Source organism: Triticum dicoccoides, chromosome 2A (assembly GCF_002162155.2).
Source record: "Triticum dicoccoides isolate Atlit2015 ecotype Zavitan chromosome 2A, WEW_v2.0, whole genome shotgun sequence".
Classification (NCBI taxonomy): Eukaryota; Viridiplantae; Streptophyta; class Magnoliopsida; order Poales; family Poaceae; genus Triticum; species Triticum dicoccoides.
Window position 1 is genome coordinate 40,478,947 of NC_041382.1, and position 8,389 is coordinate 40,487,335.

Sequence of the window (8,389 nt, forward strand, 5' to 3'; positions counted from 1 at the left end):
TGGAGCGCCCGTCTATTTGGAATTCTTTTCAATATAGAAAGACATGAATCATAAATCTTAATTGTATTTGCATCTATGGCTCTAAATTTTTTAGCAACAGGAAAGAGGTGAATTTTAATCATATACACAAACGTGTACCAACAGAACAACAATATAGTACTACTTTTACTGGGATGGGTGTTCATCCACTGACCTTTTTTTCGGGAAAACACTTGTATTAATCAAGAGGTAGGATTACAATCAGTTTCACAAAGTCTAATGACCTCAGAAGGTCCTGATCCTAGCCAAGGCAGACAGATTCAACTTTCCTTGGTTCTTCTTTAATTTCCTTCGGGGCCCTTGGTGGGCAACCTCTTCTTCTCCATGGTGCCACAACAGCTGCAAAGAAGGTTGGATCTCTCGGATTGGTGCCCCCACAGAGCTCAGGTTGGAGGTGATGGAAGGCGCTGCACAAGAACTAAGTTTTCGATGTGCCATGCTACGCATGAACCAGCTCTGTGGCCAGGTAATTAGTTACAATGTAAACCTGAACAAGAGTTTAAGGATATATGGTAAGAAAATAAAGGTCGTGCGTATACAAATTTCTGTTGAAAGGCTTGGCATATGCTTCTCAGCCGGTTAACTACCCAAGCAACATTCATAATTTGTGGATCGTGATAATTCGTAATGTCCTGTGTGTTGCCACAGAATAATAAATTTTGACATGAAGACACTAACAAAACATTAAGCATCACTGTAATTCGTAATGTGTCGCAAGGCTTATGACGGAATAGCGACAAATATTGTCTTATGATAGACTGGTAGTGATAGTAAGACACTGGCGAAGCTGAATTGGGAAACTCAACAAATTTAAATGCTGCGTGACAAAATGGAAGCAGTATAAAATAAGAAAGCTCGGAGAGACGGAGTTTCAGGATTGTAAAACTTGAACTTGCAGGAAGACAAGAGATCGGATTAGCCATATCCTATACATTGATTTAAATAGTTGTACTGGTAAGCATGATGGTCCACAGTAATTGCACATCCGCTGGTACATCACAGCGCAACCCTTTCGAGGAGATCATCAAAGTTCAGTTCAACTAGCATCAGCTGAACATCACGGTAACTGAATGACATAACTGGCTGGCTAAGTATTCCTGAATAATCAGAGAAGGTAGTTCCAGCACAATCTAATTCTGGTCTCAGACTAAGCAAAACAAGGTATGCACCCACAGTAACGTCTTGTTTAGCTTCAGAAATACTTGCAAAACATGTATTAACTGAATTTAGGATTCTGGTGTCCACGGCATGGTCGTTTAGTAGTTTCCTAGATACTTGCATACCGTTAATAAAATTTAGGATTCTTTTGTCAATGGCAATGGTTTATCAGCACGAAACGGCAGTTTCGTCGCTGGGGGGATCACCGAGCGGCTCAAAAAGGTCAGCCCAATCAGCCTGCTTCATCTCGGTTTCTGCACGGGTACGCCGGGGTAATGATGGGCATGATATGCGTCCGGTCTTCACGATTGAAGCGTGCATTCCACACGGGAAAACCAAGTTCCCGATCTTCATGAATGGAACAGAGCATCACTGGGTTCGGCCAGTACCACTAGCCGAAGATGCTAAAGAACATCGTGACCAGCGTGCTTGGCGCAGCATTAGGGTAGGCCAGGCATATACACGCAACCATCACAGGGAAATCGACCTCTCTGAGATAACCAGGGGCCTAGCAAAGCACACAATTAGCTCAGCATAACAGCTCAAGCAAACGTTACCAACATGGTGATGAAACCTGACTTACGTTAACGCAAACACCTCTTCTTTTCGCCCAGTGCTTCACACACCTTAACGTTGTCCGGAAGTTCTACAGTCAAGTGTGTGTGTGTATCATTATGGTGCCATTTTTTAAGAAGAAATAAACAGGGGAAAATGAAGTGGAAAACAAAAGCCAACCTCGATATTTGGAACAAGATCAAGAATTTGGTCTGCCACTCTGCACTCGCTAAGACTGCGAAGGTTGACTTCATCAACTCCAGAAAGCACTGAATTTTGAGAGATATCCAGATCCTGCAGTAGTACATTAAGAGCAAAATTTATGGCTTGAGATATTCAACGTAAAACAGGGCAAGAGGCAGGAAGTGGACTTCAAGATAAATAATTTTCTTTCATTATTTAAGACAGAACGGCACAAGCAACTACTCCCTCCATTCCATATTACTTGTCGTTGTACTAAATCAGCGGCGAGTAATATGGAACGGAGGGAGTAAGACTGAGGGTCACAGGGGAAGTGTTGCATTGATGGCTGTAAACACCCCAAATCTTTGTTAGAGAAGAACTGCCAGTTAAATATGTGTATCCAAATATGAATGAAAATAAGGAATAAACATTCTGTTATACGCATCTCCCTAGAACAAAACATCAGAAGGTATCCATAGAAAGCTAATGGCCGCAACTAAATGTGATGATTCTGCCAAAAAAACGTGAAACTCGTAAATCATGATGAATGGGAGATTCAAGTGTTCCACTACTGAATGTTAAACGGCAAGAAAGTTAGAATGCCGTCCAAGATACTATCAATGCTGCAACAACTGACCTACACCAAAAAAACAGTCAAGCGACTGGGAAATTCTACAGCAATGTGTGAATATCATTATATTGCCATCCTAGGAGAAGAAATAAAGGAAATTTTGGGGCGCAAAACAAAAGGCCAGCATCAATATTTGGAACAACGTAGGCATATGAGAGAAGTTCCCTGTCACTTGTTCCAAATTAGAAACAAAGTTAGAACACGAGGACAGTGATAACTGATAAGCATTCCCATCTAATACTCCCTCTCCCCCAAAATATAAGGCGTGCTTGACTTCTTTCGGTCTTCATCACACAACTTTGACTATGATTTTTATTTATTATATGTCGATAACATTACTATAAAGACATATGGAATAAACTGTTTTCCAAGACAAATACAATGATACAATTTATACATGTTCAATCCGTGCACTTTGGTATATATTGATCGTCAAAGTTGTGCATCAAAGACTGTGCAAAGTCAAGCGTACTTACATCTTGGGAAGGAGGAAGTACATCACATCATACAATGGATGGCCAGATACAACTACACTACATATATAACTAAGCTACAATATTAGCAGTCTAGCTCATAACATGGACTTATGTTATTACCATAAAATAAATACACATATAACAGACAGTAATGCATAGCTATGTTTAAATTAAGATAGTAGGTGCTAGAACAAATTTGCTTACATATTTTCTTACTAAAATATGCTTAATGGAGAAAAATTAAAACATCACATATACCATGATAATACCATGACGCACATAAATAAGAGCTTAAGGTATGTACAGGAAAGCAAACAAGTGCATGTAAACTTATTACAAACTTACCGATGGCACTACTGCAAGAGAAACATTGGCATAAAGAAGGTTAATTGATATTCCGTGGAGCTTAAATTTCATAGCAGGGAAATGTGCATCAGGGAGAGGTTGCAGTTCAGACACTTATTCCATTTGTGCCAGTATGCCACATAGTATAGTAAAAAAATCCTGCTGAAGTAAGAGCAGTATGTCAGGAAATAAAAATGATATATCTCAAGTATAAACAACACTTATTGCACATGATGAAAGGAAAAAAGATACCTCACAGTTCACATACTTTGGTCCAACACATAAAGTATCGATGTCAGCCCCAGGTTCATCAACCTAATGCAGGAATACCAAATTATGCACATGTAAATAATTTCATGAGCAGGGCAAAACATCAACATGACCAAGTATAAGAAAAAGGATAACATTCAATTCTATGCAACAACGTAGACAAAAAAATAGCTGATGCATTTGGGGTCATATGCTTTAGAAGTGGTCATACGATGTGTTTGGCATTCCCATATCATGGTGTCCTTTTTTTCTTCTAAGGAACACATACTCTTTGTGGTATGGTTATACTAAGTTACTAACTCACCGCACGGGCAAGCAATCTCAAAAAAGTACCAGCAAAAAAAATTTACTAGCTTGAAGCCTGTTGTTTAGCACAGCTAAACAAACATATGCTGAGATAGGTAAAATACCCTTTAAAACAGGACTGATTCCAGAGTCTATGCTGTTCACCAAACAACGTGGTGCTCTATATCCGTGACTGAGAACTGAAAACAGAGTATACCGAAAAAGTGGAACACCCAATTCTAAGCAGCGACATAGATGGAAAACAAGAATAGTTCAGCCAGATGCAGTTGAGCCAGTTGGCATACAATTGTTAATAACCAAATTAAGGGTGTGTGGCATTTCCATATCCTGGTGTCTTTATCTCTAAAGAACACTAATACTCTGTTTGGTAATATTAAGTTACTAGCCGGAAGCCTCTTTTAGTGAAGCTAAACAAATACTATATGGTCAAATACGTAACCTAATCTCTAGAACAACACTGATTCCAAAATAACCAAAGCAAAGCATGTACATTACCCCTAGATGGTATGACCCGAAGGTGAAAAGCCCGACATTTGTGTTGACTTGGCCTCTCTGAATAGCCAACTCCTTCACCCACTCTTTCACAATCTGCATTTCAAACATGGATATTGTTTAGCAGGCGATAATTTACCAAAGGAAGAACAACCAATGGCAACACTAAATGAAAAGAGAGAACAACTCTCGCACATGGCAAGAGAAAACAGCAACCTTGTCAAGCTTCCTCAGCACATCTTCTTGCCTAGCGGTCTCCTCCTTGCTCTTGTACAAACCCAGCTCGGCCAAAAGCTGCAATTTTGACCAACAAGCAAGGCAAGACGATACTTCTAAGCAACAAAATCATAGCCTCGGAGCGGCGAACCTGTAGCAATAATCAAATCAGAGCAGCAAATCGGTTCGAACCTGCTCCAATTCCTGCGTGCTGTGGAGGTCAGCCTCAAGCGGCCCGTCAAAGGACCCCGCGGGCGTCACCCCCAGCTTCCTCTTGGGGAAGCTCGTTGGGGCAGAGCTCGTCATCGGGCCTCACGGGAACCGCGGAGCCCTGGGCCGATCCTCCGCCGCTGGAGGCCTGGCTAGGGTTGGCGGTCCGGCGATGCAGCAGGTGGGGAGAGAGATGGGTGGGGATTAAGGAGGGGAGGAGGGGGTTAAGGTGATTCGGCACGAGATTTCCCTTCGGGACAAGGTTTTTAGCAAACCGGCCACCAAAACGGACACACTATCGACCAACAATTAGTCCTCGCCATGGGCAGCCCGGCCCGACCCAGCTGGGAAAAGCCTGGCCTGGCCCGGCCCAACACTGCTCCTGGGCAGGGCCCGGGCCTAGATTTTGAGCCTGAAGACCGGGCTGGGCCCGGGCCTATGGCCCGATGCCTGGTAGGTTTTTATGCGTGCGGGCCGGACTTGAGCCCAAAAACCAAGCCCGATGGCCGGGCTGGGCTCGAGCCTGTGTTTTTTGTGTCGGGCTTGGCTAGGCCCGACCCAGCCCAAGGTATAGCCAGGTATGCCAACAATGCTACAGTTACGGGCAATTTACTACGGATTGAAGCTCACGGACTGAGATGCTATTAGTTAGTTGGAGCCTTGAGGGAAGGAGGGCCCCACACCAGAAATTCTAGGGGAAGGGATGAATTAGGAAAGAACACGTCCACCTGTAGGATTCTCTTCGTAAGTGCATCATCTTCGCACTATCGACATAAGAGAGGTTGTCAAACGGGCCGAGTCGGCCCACCATAATCATGCCTGGCCGAGCATGACCACAGGGGGGCATGTTTAGTACACGAGTTCTGTCATGCCGGCCCGCGTGCTGCTCCCTCAGGCCCAAGCACAACCCTTATACTAATTAGGCCGGCCCGTCGCCACACCAACAGCCCAATGTACTACTTGGCCCACCGGGCTGTTATTGGGCCAATTTAACGTGTTGCGCTGATAGTTATATACCACATATATAAAGGAAAACCCTAAAAATATATAGAAAGGAAATAGAAATAAAAAAGGTAATCATGTCGTGTCGATCCGGCCCGCATGCTCAGCCTAGCAGCCTAAGCATGGCCCAGGGCATGTTGTGTTCCTGACACGACACAATTAGCCCGTGTCGGGTCTGGCCTGTGAAGTGTCGTGTCGGCGTTCTCATGGGTCGGCCTGCCAGAGATGCCCTGGATCGCCAGCTCTGATGTGGACTGATCTGAACACATCCGTGGGCACATATACATACGCCAAACATCCAATTATGTCCCCTAAACATCCGCCTCTGCTTTTTTTACTCAAAATAATTATAAAAATAATTCAGACATAAGTAACATACAAATATCCCTGGTATAATAATAGTTCAAATATGAATATCACATCCGAGATAACCGGATTTTTGATAAGTTTAGTAAATTCGTCAATTACAAATTCAACGATACTCAAATCAGAATCCACACATGTCAATCCACGCGCTGTGCCCCCTGAGCAGCATCCAACAATGCATAACATGAAGGGCAGAGCCAGGGCCTCCGCCTGGGGCGCAGCTACAATGTATGGCACTGTACATACGCTGTGACACCAACCTGGCGGCGTTACTGCGAACAGGAATGGTCTGCCCTCCATTGTGTGATACAGCGCCGCAGTGCCGACGGCTATTCAATGACGCGATCAACAAGTTGCAATATTGAGTGAACCAATGATTGACCAACACATAGAGCAACAAGAAACAAAACTTACGATCTCCATAGTTGACACGCCCGTTGGCCACGTTCTCTTCAACCATGCGATCACACCGCAGTACTTCATCACGGAGTTGGAGATGGTGTACCACAACGGGCTAGTAACTTCACATTGCATTCATGGATCATTCGCAAGTCGTAGGGTGCGAAGTGTTTTTGCTCATGAAACGAAGAATGCGTGTTTTCCCGAAAGGCCGAGCCCTCTTGCTTCATACCTACAAAATCTGTAGATGCAACCAACCACAATCACATAGCAACTCATCCTCCATCACCGAGTATCCCGTCACTATGCTTGCTCCAAAGAAACAACAAGAACATAGAAAAAGTCAATGGCATTTGGGCGAACACTTGCGGGCTTAGTGTCTAGCATGGACGGTGTCGGCAGGGGACGAGAGATACCTGGCTGCGAAAGGATCCAGGGTGTGGATGGCAGCGTAGTCCAAGGTGGGCAGGCGCGTTGGTGGGGATTGTGGAGGTACAACAATGTCTGGGCAGCGGTTAGAGAGGTACAACGATGGCGCTGAACGAGGAGGGTGCGAACGCAGAGCAAGTAGGAAGGAGGATCAGATGGAAGAAAAGTTGTTCGGAAAGGGCATTCGAGTGAGTCGGGCGTGTCGGAGTCCTATGTGGTGGAGGACCGAACTCCCGAAAACCTCCCCTGGTTTGCGGGAACTCGGACAAGAGGAGACATCCATAGGAAAATATGGGTTTGTGTTGGACGGAAAACTTCGTCCGGACATCTCGGTGCGGACGTATGCAGACATTTTGAGGGAATGCATAAGAGATGCCTTGGGCACTGATTCATGAAAATATTGAAACAGATGCAAGATTCAAATTAAACAATCGATCTCTTAAAGATTCTTAAAAAGAGCTAGGTTTGGGAACTGTATCCTTTAATAAACCTATTCTTTTATTCTTGTTTCAAGACGAAGAGAAATGTTTTTTCGTCAAACATATTACGAAACTAACGGATGCAGACTCTCACACACGCAAACACACTCATCCTATAAACTTTACATCCATATGTACACTATGACCCTATGAACATTTTTGGTGGATAGAACTAACATATCATGAGATTAACGATGTCATCACAATCTTCTCTCTTAATCTACGGAATAATAGCACCTTTAAATCATAGAGTAATTTCAAAACAATACAAGCACCATTCCGACACTACTAGGAAAAATCCTATAGTCAGACACATAACGGTGGCACAGGGGAAATGGACCACACTACTGCTACTAAACAGTAGCGCGGGACAAAACACAGCGCTGTAAAGGAACTTTAGCGGTAGCACAAGTTCACCATACACACGATGCTACTAAGTAGTCCCCACCGTGAGGCTGGCCATAATAGCAGCACGGGGTATAAAACCCACGCTTCAACTAACTGGATAGCAGTGGCGCCGTCTCCTTTGCCCGCGCTGCTACTAAGTGGATACACAGGCCCAGCTCCTCGGGCCGCCTAGCAGCAATGTTGGGCATGTAGCCCACGCTACTGCTAATGGGCTTACCAGTGTAGTGCTGGTCCGCGCCCCGTGCTACTGCTAAGCCACCCTTATCCTTTCCCTGCCGCCCGTTTCCTTACTATCCCCCACACCGGCTCTCCCCCGCTCGCGTCGGCCCACCTCCGCCCTGTCCCGCTCTAGCATCGATGGCGCTGGACCCCACGCCGCCGCCCTCCCCGTGCTGGTCCTCCCCGCACGTGCCAGCCGGTTACTG

General features: G+C 44.8%; 1 pseudogene; it reads right to left on the reverse strand.

Moving 5' to 3' along the window:
* Positions 1-537: 537 nt before the first annotated feature.
* Positions 538-5,092, reverse strand: LOC119353070 (annotated as a pseudogene).
* Positions 5,093-8,389: the final 3,297 nt, after the last annotated feature.